This window comes from Myodes glareolus, chromosome 2 (genome assembly GCF_982192425.1).
Source record: "Myodes glareolus chromosome 2, mMyoGla1.1, whole genome shotgun sequence".
Lineage (NCBI taxonomy): Eukaryota > Metazoa > Chordata > Mammalia > Rodentia > Cricetidae > Myodes > Myodes glareolus.
Genome location: NC_142027.1, coordinates 126,983,914 through 126,989,833, shown reverse-complemented (window position 1 = coordinate 126,989,833; position 5,920 = coordinate 126,983,914). Strand labels below are relative to the sequence as shown.

General features: G+C 48.6%; 1 long non-coding RNA gene across 1 annotated transcript; it reads right to left on the bottom strand.

Annotated features, from left to right (window-relative positions):
- Window positions 1-348: 348 nt before the first annotated feature.
- Window positions 349-4,119, bottom strand: LOC148123160 (uncharacterized). Its single transcript, XR_015737316.1, has 2 exons — window positions 3,701-4,119; window positions 349-1,454 (listed from the first exon to the last, which is right to left on the bottom strand). It is a non-coding gene; the product is annotated as an uncharacterized LOC148123160 (long non-coding RNA).
- Window positions 4,120-5,920: the final 1,801 nt, after the last annotated feature.

Below are 5,920 nucleotides of genomic sequence, written 5' to 3'. Positions count from 1 at the left end.
TGTTGTCTGGGACGGTAATCTGTAAGTTTTTTCCCCTTTGAATAAATAACCATTCTATTAATCATAATTCCAAACTGGTGTGGGATTGTTTGTGACTTATGCCTTCACATCCAGGCTTAGGAAGGTATGTATCCAAATAGAATAGGATCCCAAAAAACCAGTACATGCAGTAGAGACAAATCCCAGTGTCATTATCATTGGCTTCTCAGTCTGCCCCAATTGTCAGCCACATTCAGAGGGGCTGGTTTGATCCCATGCTCGTTTAGTCCCAGTCCAGGAGGATTTGGTGAGCTCCCATTTGTCCCGCGCTACCGTCTCGCCAGCAAGAACCACGCGGTACACATAGGATCCTTCTGCAGTAAAGCTTTAATGCCCCTTGGGAGAGCGGGCATCAGCCAACATGGCGGAGACCCAGATAAGATGGAACCCATCCCTTATATAGGAAACAGACCCTGCTTTGGACGTGTCACTCTTGGATAGGTCCATTGTTCCCAGTCCCAGGTGATGCCTCGGGAGTAGGCGGGGACTCAGTGGGAAATTACCGAGCACATGTGCGTTCACCTGGTGGTGAAGCCGGATGTCAGCGCCATCTTGATAATGGAGAATGTGGCTGCGGCCTTCTACATCTCCCCCTAATTTTACTTCTTTGCAGAAAGGCAACTCCCTAGGAAGGTAAAGATAGAGGTCGCACTTCCCAAAATGAAAACATTAAAATGGGCTTACACGGAATCTGTCCCTAGGCTCATGACACCTGGAACCTATCCGGCCTGCCCTTTGCCAATTTTCTGGGAAAGGGAATATACGGCAGGAAACCCTTAAGCAAAGCGACTTATCTCTCAGAGAGGGCCATTCTCTGTGCGATGCTCTTCAGCTCAACAACCTTCAGGGCTAGCTAAGCCAAGCACTCCACCCTGTGCAATGGACCACAGTCCTAGGGGTGCAGGAGCTGGTTGGCTTAAACCTTACTGCTTTAACATAGATAACCACATATCAGTAGAGGCTCCCTGTTCCAGGGCAGCCAGCGCTGTTGCAAAAACCACTTTGTCCCTATGGCTTTGGGATTTGAGTCAGCAGACCATCCAGAGGAGAAACACTATTCCATAGCAGGACCGTTCCAAAACATTTCCACCCCCACCCATTCTTTGAAGTAGGGGAAGAAAGACACGACCCAGGACTGTAATCCTATGGCCAAGCTTATAAATCATCTCTAGGACGGTAGGGGGAGGGGGCCCAGAGTCATATTGGTTGTAAAAAGTCAAGGAAGCACCGCCATCCTATGGCTGACTGGTAACAGCTTCGGGAAAGCTGAGAGTGTCCTCCATCGGTGCTCTGTCATCCATCTGCAAAATGGCAGGAGGAACAGCAGCCAGGTCCTCAGGCGAATCCGTGTGTTGTGGATCACTCTTCACTGTTCGGGTCAATCGCTCTGGCAGCCAGAATGGGCTTTCTTGATCCTGTGGGAAGACACAAACAGCTCCCCTGGATCTCAATAAGATGGGATCCGGGCCTTTCCATTCATTAGAAAGCACATCTTTCCACTTAACCAACTCTTTGGGCCGCTGCGGATCCGAACAATGTCGTGTTGCAGCATTTTGGCCATTATCATCCAGATTTAAAAATTTTATGGTGAACAGAGCCATGGCGATGGCCATTCTTGGCATCGGGGGCAGTTCCTTTATATTATTCCCCCCCTTTTTGTTTAAATAGATATTTATCCAATTTTTAATTTAAATAACCATGGCATTTTGTAACCTATCTTGAAGATACCCATAGTGTTTAGCAGAAATAACTGACAGGATAAGGGAAACTGATAGCAAGCAATAACTGACAAAACAAGGGGAAATCCAGCAGCATAGCAATGGCACAGCAACAACATTGCAATGTACAACAACAACACAGCAATAACTGACAGACCAAGGGCAGGAGCTGGACCATCCCTCAGGAACCCGCCAGCTCCGCAGCAATCAGGCCAGATAGCTCCATAGCGGAGGCTTTGTCCTCAGGCCTCTGGACAGATGAATCCACAGCATGAATAGTAGCATTTCTAGAAAAAAAACATAAACAAACTCTTCTCCCAAAATAACATTTAAGAGTATTAAAAAACTCAGTGTAAAAATTTAGCACAGTCAGTACTGGAAGTAGGCTGGTCTTGAACTTAGAGACCTATAGGTCTCTGTTTTAAAGAGCAATCTTGTTTGTCTGTGCCATTACAGCAGGCCCTGTTTGTTGATATTAGATTTAAGATTTATTGGCTCCCGTATTTCTTGCCGGTATGGTGGCCTCGGGCTCCAGAGCCCGCCCGCCATTCTCCGAGGCCCTGGGCCTGTTTGCTGTGCAGCTCCCCGTGTCCCGCTGTGCGGCTCCGCCTGTCCCAGGCCAGGAAGTGGCGGCTCCACCCCCAGGCGCCCCTGCCTTCCCCGCGGGGCTAGCCTAGTTCTCTGAGGCTGTGTCGGTGGCGGAGTGTGGCGGGAGCCGACACTCAGACCGTGGCGGCACAGGCCGGCAACATCTCAAGGTCCGCGCCAGAGCCGCTGCGGCTCAAGGGGCCTATGGGAGAAGCGGCGAACAGGGCCGCTTCCCTACTAGCAAACTCTCAACACCTGTGCCACAGCAAAAGCAGCTGTAAACTCTCACAGATCCAGCCAACGACCCAATCACCCCAAAATCCAAGGGCCCTTCGCATCCACCTCCCTGCGGATCCTGAAACACCAGACAAGCCAAGCATATACACAGCAATCTTTCAGGAGGACTTGAGTTCTTAAAATGCTAAGCAGTTCTTAAAAATTTAAGTCACACTATGTAGATGTAATACGGTACTGCCTGTTTACTGCATTTAAACCTTAATTGCGCTTTTATTATGATAAATACGACCAGCCCTGCCTGAAGTTAGCATCGTTTAGCATAGCCAAATGGAACCAGAGCCATTTTACCCTCAGAGACCCTCACAGTTTTAGGTACATTGTAAGCCTTTTGGCCCGGCTGCCTGTGGCACCGCTGTGACATCCTCCAGGCCAGGCACCAACCGAGCCGCACCAATTGAGCCGGCGCAACGTGCTCCCCACCATAGCCACAGAGCAAAGCTCCGCTCCAGCCGCCCTCCAGCCCCAGCTGTACCCATTTCGAGCCCAAACCGGTGTATGGAGCAAAGCTGAACTCAGAGAAGCAGGCTTGAAAGGACCTCATTTAATCTTTAAGGGAATTTGGGCGTCGTTTAGTCTCTTTGGCTGCTTCCTGCTGTTATTGGGCCGCTGAATTTTAGGGGTATACATTACAACATTTCAGGAGGTCTCGGTGATTCAAACCACGTAAATCCCAAGTACACCCTTAGGCTCTCCCCCTCCGTGGAGACGAAAACAGAACCTCCCTCCCAAAACACCACATCCTCAGCAGTCTCCAAGTTCAAATATCCCTCTCCCATCCAGTACACAAAAGACAACATGAACAACACAACATAAAGCTTTTGACCCTGCAAATCAGCCTTCTCCCCCATCTCCACTCTCCCAAAATCACCGGGAGGTCCTTTTTAACTTATTTTCTTTTCTGTCTCCCCCATTCTTTACCGGAGGGTCCTTTTTAACTTATTTTCTTTTCTGTCTCCCCCATTCTTTACCGGAGGGTCATTTTTTAACTTATCTGGGTGCGCGCACAACCTCCCACTGCTGCTCAGTTTCTGATATGCTCTCTGGACTTTAGAACGTACCTCTCTGAGCACGCATGCCTACAGTTCTGAATCCTCCTTGTGTCCAAGGGGTCTCCGGTGGTGCAAAGTTCTTCTTTTTCCCGGGTATCAGCACCAGATGTCCCGCGCTACCGTCTCGCCAGCAAGAACCACGCGGTACACATAGGATCCTTCTGCAGTAAAGCTTTAATGCCCCTTGGGAGAGCGGGCATCAGCCAACATGGCGGAGACCCAGATAAGATGGAACCCATCCCTTATATAGGAAACAGACCCTGCTTTGGACGTGTCACTCTTGGATAGGTCCATTGTTCCCAGTCCCAGGTGATGCCTCGGGAGTAGGCGGGGACTCAGTGGGAAATTACCGAGCACATGTGCGTTCACCTGGTGGTGAAGCCGGATGTCAGCGCCATCTTGATAATGGAGAATGTGGCTGCGGCCTTCTACACCCATTTGCTCAGACACACTGTCTCAGTGGGTCAACCAACCCCTAGTGGTTTTGACTTCCTTGCTCATATTCTCCCTCCTTCTGCTCCTCAACTGAACCTTGGGATCTCAGTCTAGTTTTCCGATGTGGGTCTCTGTCTCTGTCACCATCTGTCGCCAGACGAAGGTTCTATGATGATATTCAAGATAGTCAACAGTCTGACTATGGGACAAGGTCAGTTTAGGCACCCTTTCCTCCACTGCCCAGGGTCCTAGCTGGGGACATCCTCGTGGACACCTGGGAACCTCTCTAGAGCCAAGCCTATTGCCAATCCCAAAATGGCTCCCTTAATTAAGATATCTCCTTCCCTGCTCTTCTTCCATCTCAGCCATCCCACTCCCCCAAGCTCTCCCCAACCCTCTCTTTCTCCCTTCTTGCTCCCCCTCCCCTTCCCTCTACCCCACCCTCACCCCCATGCTCCCAACTTTTGCCTTGAGATCTTGTCTGCTTTCAATTTCCAGGAGTATCTATATATGTTTTTCTTTGGGTTCACCTTATTACTATATATATATATATATATATATATATATATATATATTATTAGTAATTCACCTTATTACTATAGTTTCAATGTTCTTTGTTTATGGCTAGAGTCCACTAATGAGTGAGTATATACCATATTCATATTTTGGGGGTATTTTTACGTTTTAAAGACACAGGCTCTTACTATGTAGTTCTGACTGGTCTGGAACCAGACTTGCCTTGGACTCACAGAGATCCACCTGTCTCTGCCTTCCAAGTGCTGGGACTAAAGGTATGTGCCACCACACACAGTATATAAAATAAATCTTTAAAAAATGTTTTCCTTTGATGGCACAAAAACCTCTGATTTTCCCCCTAAAAATAGTTCATAGTATGAAGATAGTTTAGGAAAGGGGTATCCTCCATTATCTTGTGGTTGGTATAACATGTGAAGCCACCCCATTCCTCCCTATCCTCCTTTCCTTCCTCATTTTTTATTCCTCTCTCCCTTCCTCCTTTTCTTTATTTTCCCCTCTCTTCTTTCCCTTCCTTTCTTCCTTCCTTCCTTCCTTCCCTCCCTCCCTCCCTCCCTCCCTCCCTCCCTCCCTTCCTTCCTTCCTTCCTTCCTTTCACATAGGTTCTCATGTAGCTTGAGTTGTCTTCAAATTCACTGTGTAGCCCACGTGTGCAGATGGTCTGGTAGTCTGGTGACCCTTTATCCCAGCCAGGGAAGGGTCCAGCATCCATGACACAATCCTGTTTCTACACAAATGCCAGGATCACTGTCAGGGCACAGTTGGTCACCTGGTCCCTGGCCTGACCCTTAGATCCTAATAAGGGACAAGGTACAGGAGTGGGATCCCTCTGTCCCCAGTGTGGAACGCAGGCCTTAGATTTCTACTCCCACATCTGTTTCTAGGAAGATACCCAGGCCTTTTTGAGAGCTACAAGACACAGTAAATTGATTATGAAATCAAAGACTTGTACTTCTCTATAAACAGACATGTCGCACACAGTGAGTGTCTCAGGGGCTGGAATCTGATGTTGGAGAGCAGCCCTGGATGGTGAACAATAGTACCTGGGTCCTTCAAGTGCAGAGAAAGATGCTGACTTTCAGGGCCAGTCCCCATGAACTTCACAGGAAGCTACCAACTCTAGGATGCTACATCTGAGCCATGCGGATGCAGACAGTGAAAGAATCCTGTAACCCTTAGGTAAAGATGTTAGGCAGAAATTCCTGCTCACCAAAGCGCCTTCTCTCAGACACCCCTGATCACTGATGCCCTGGTATGAGA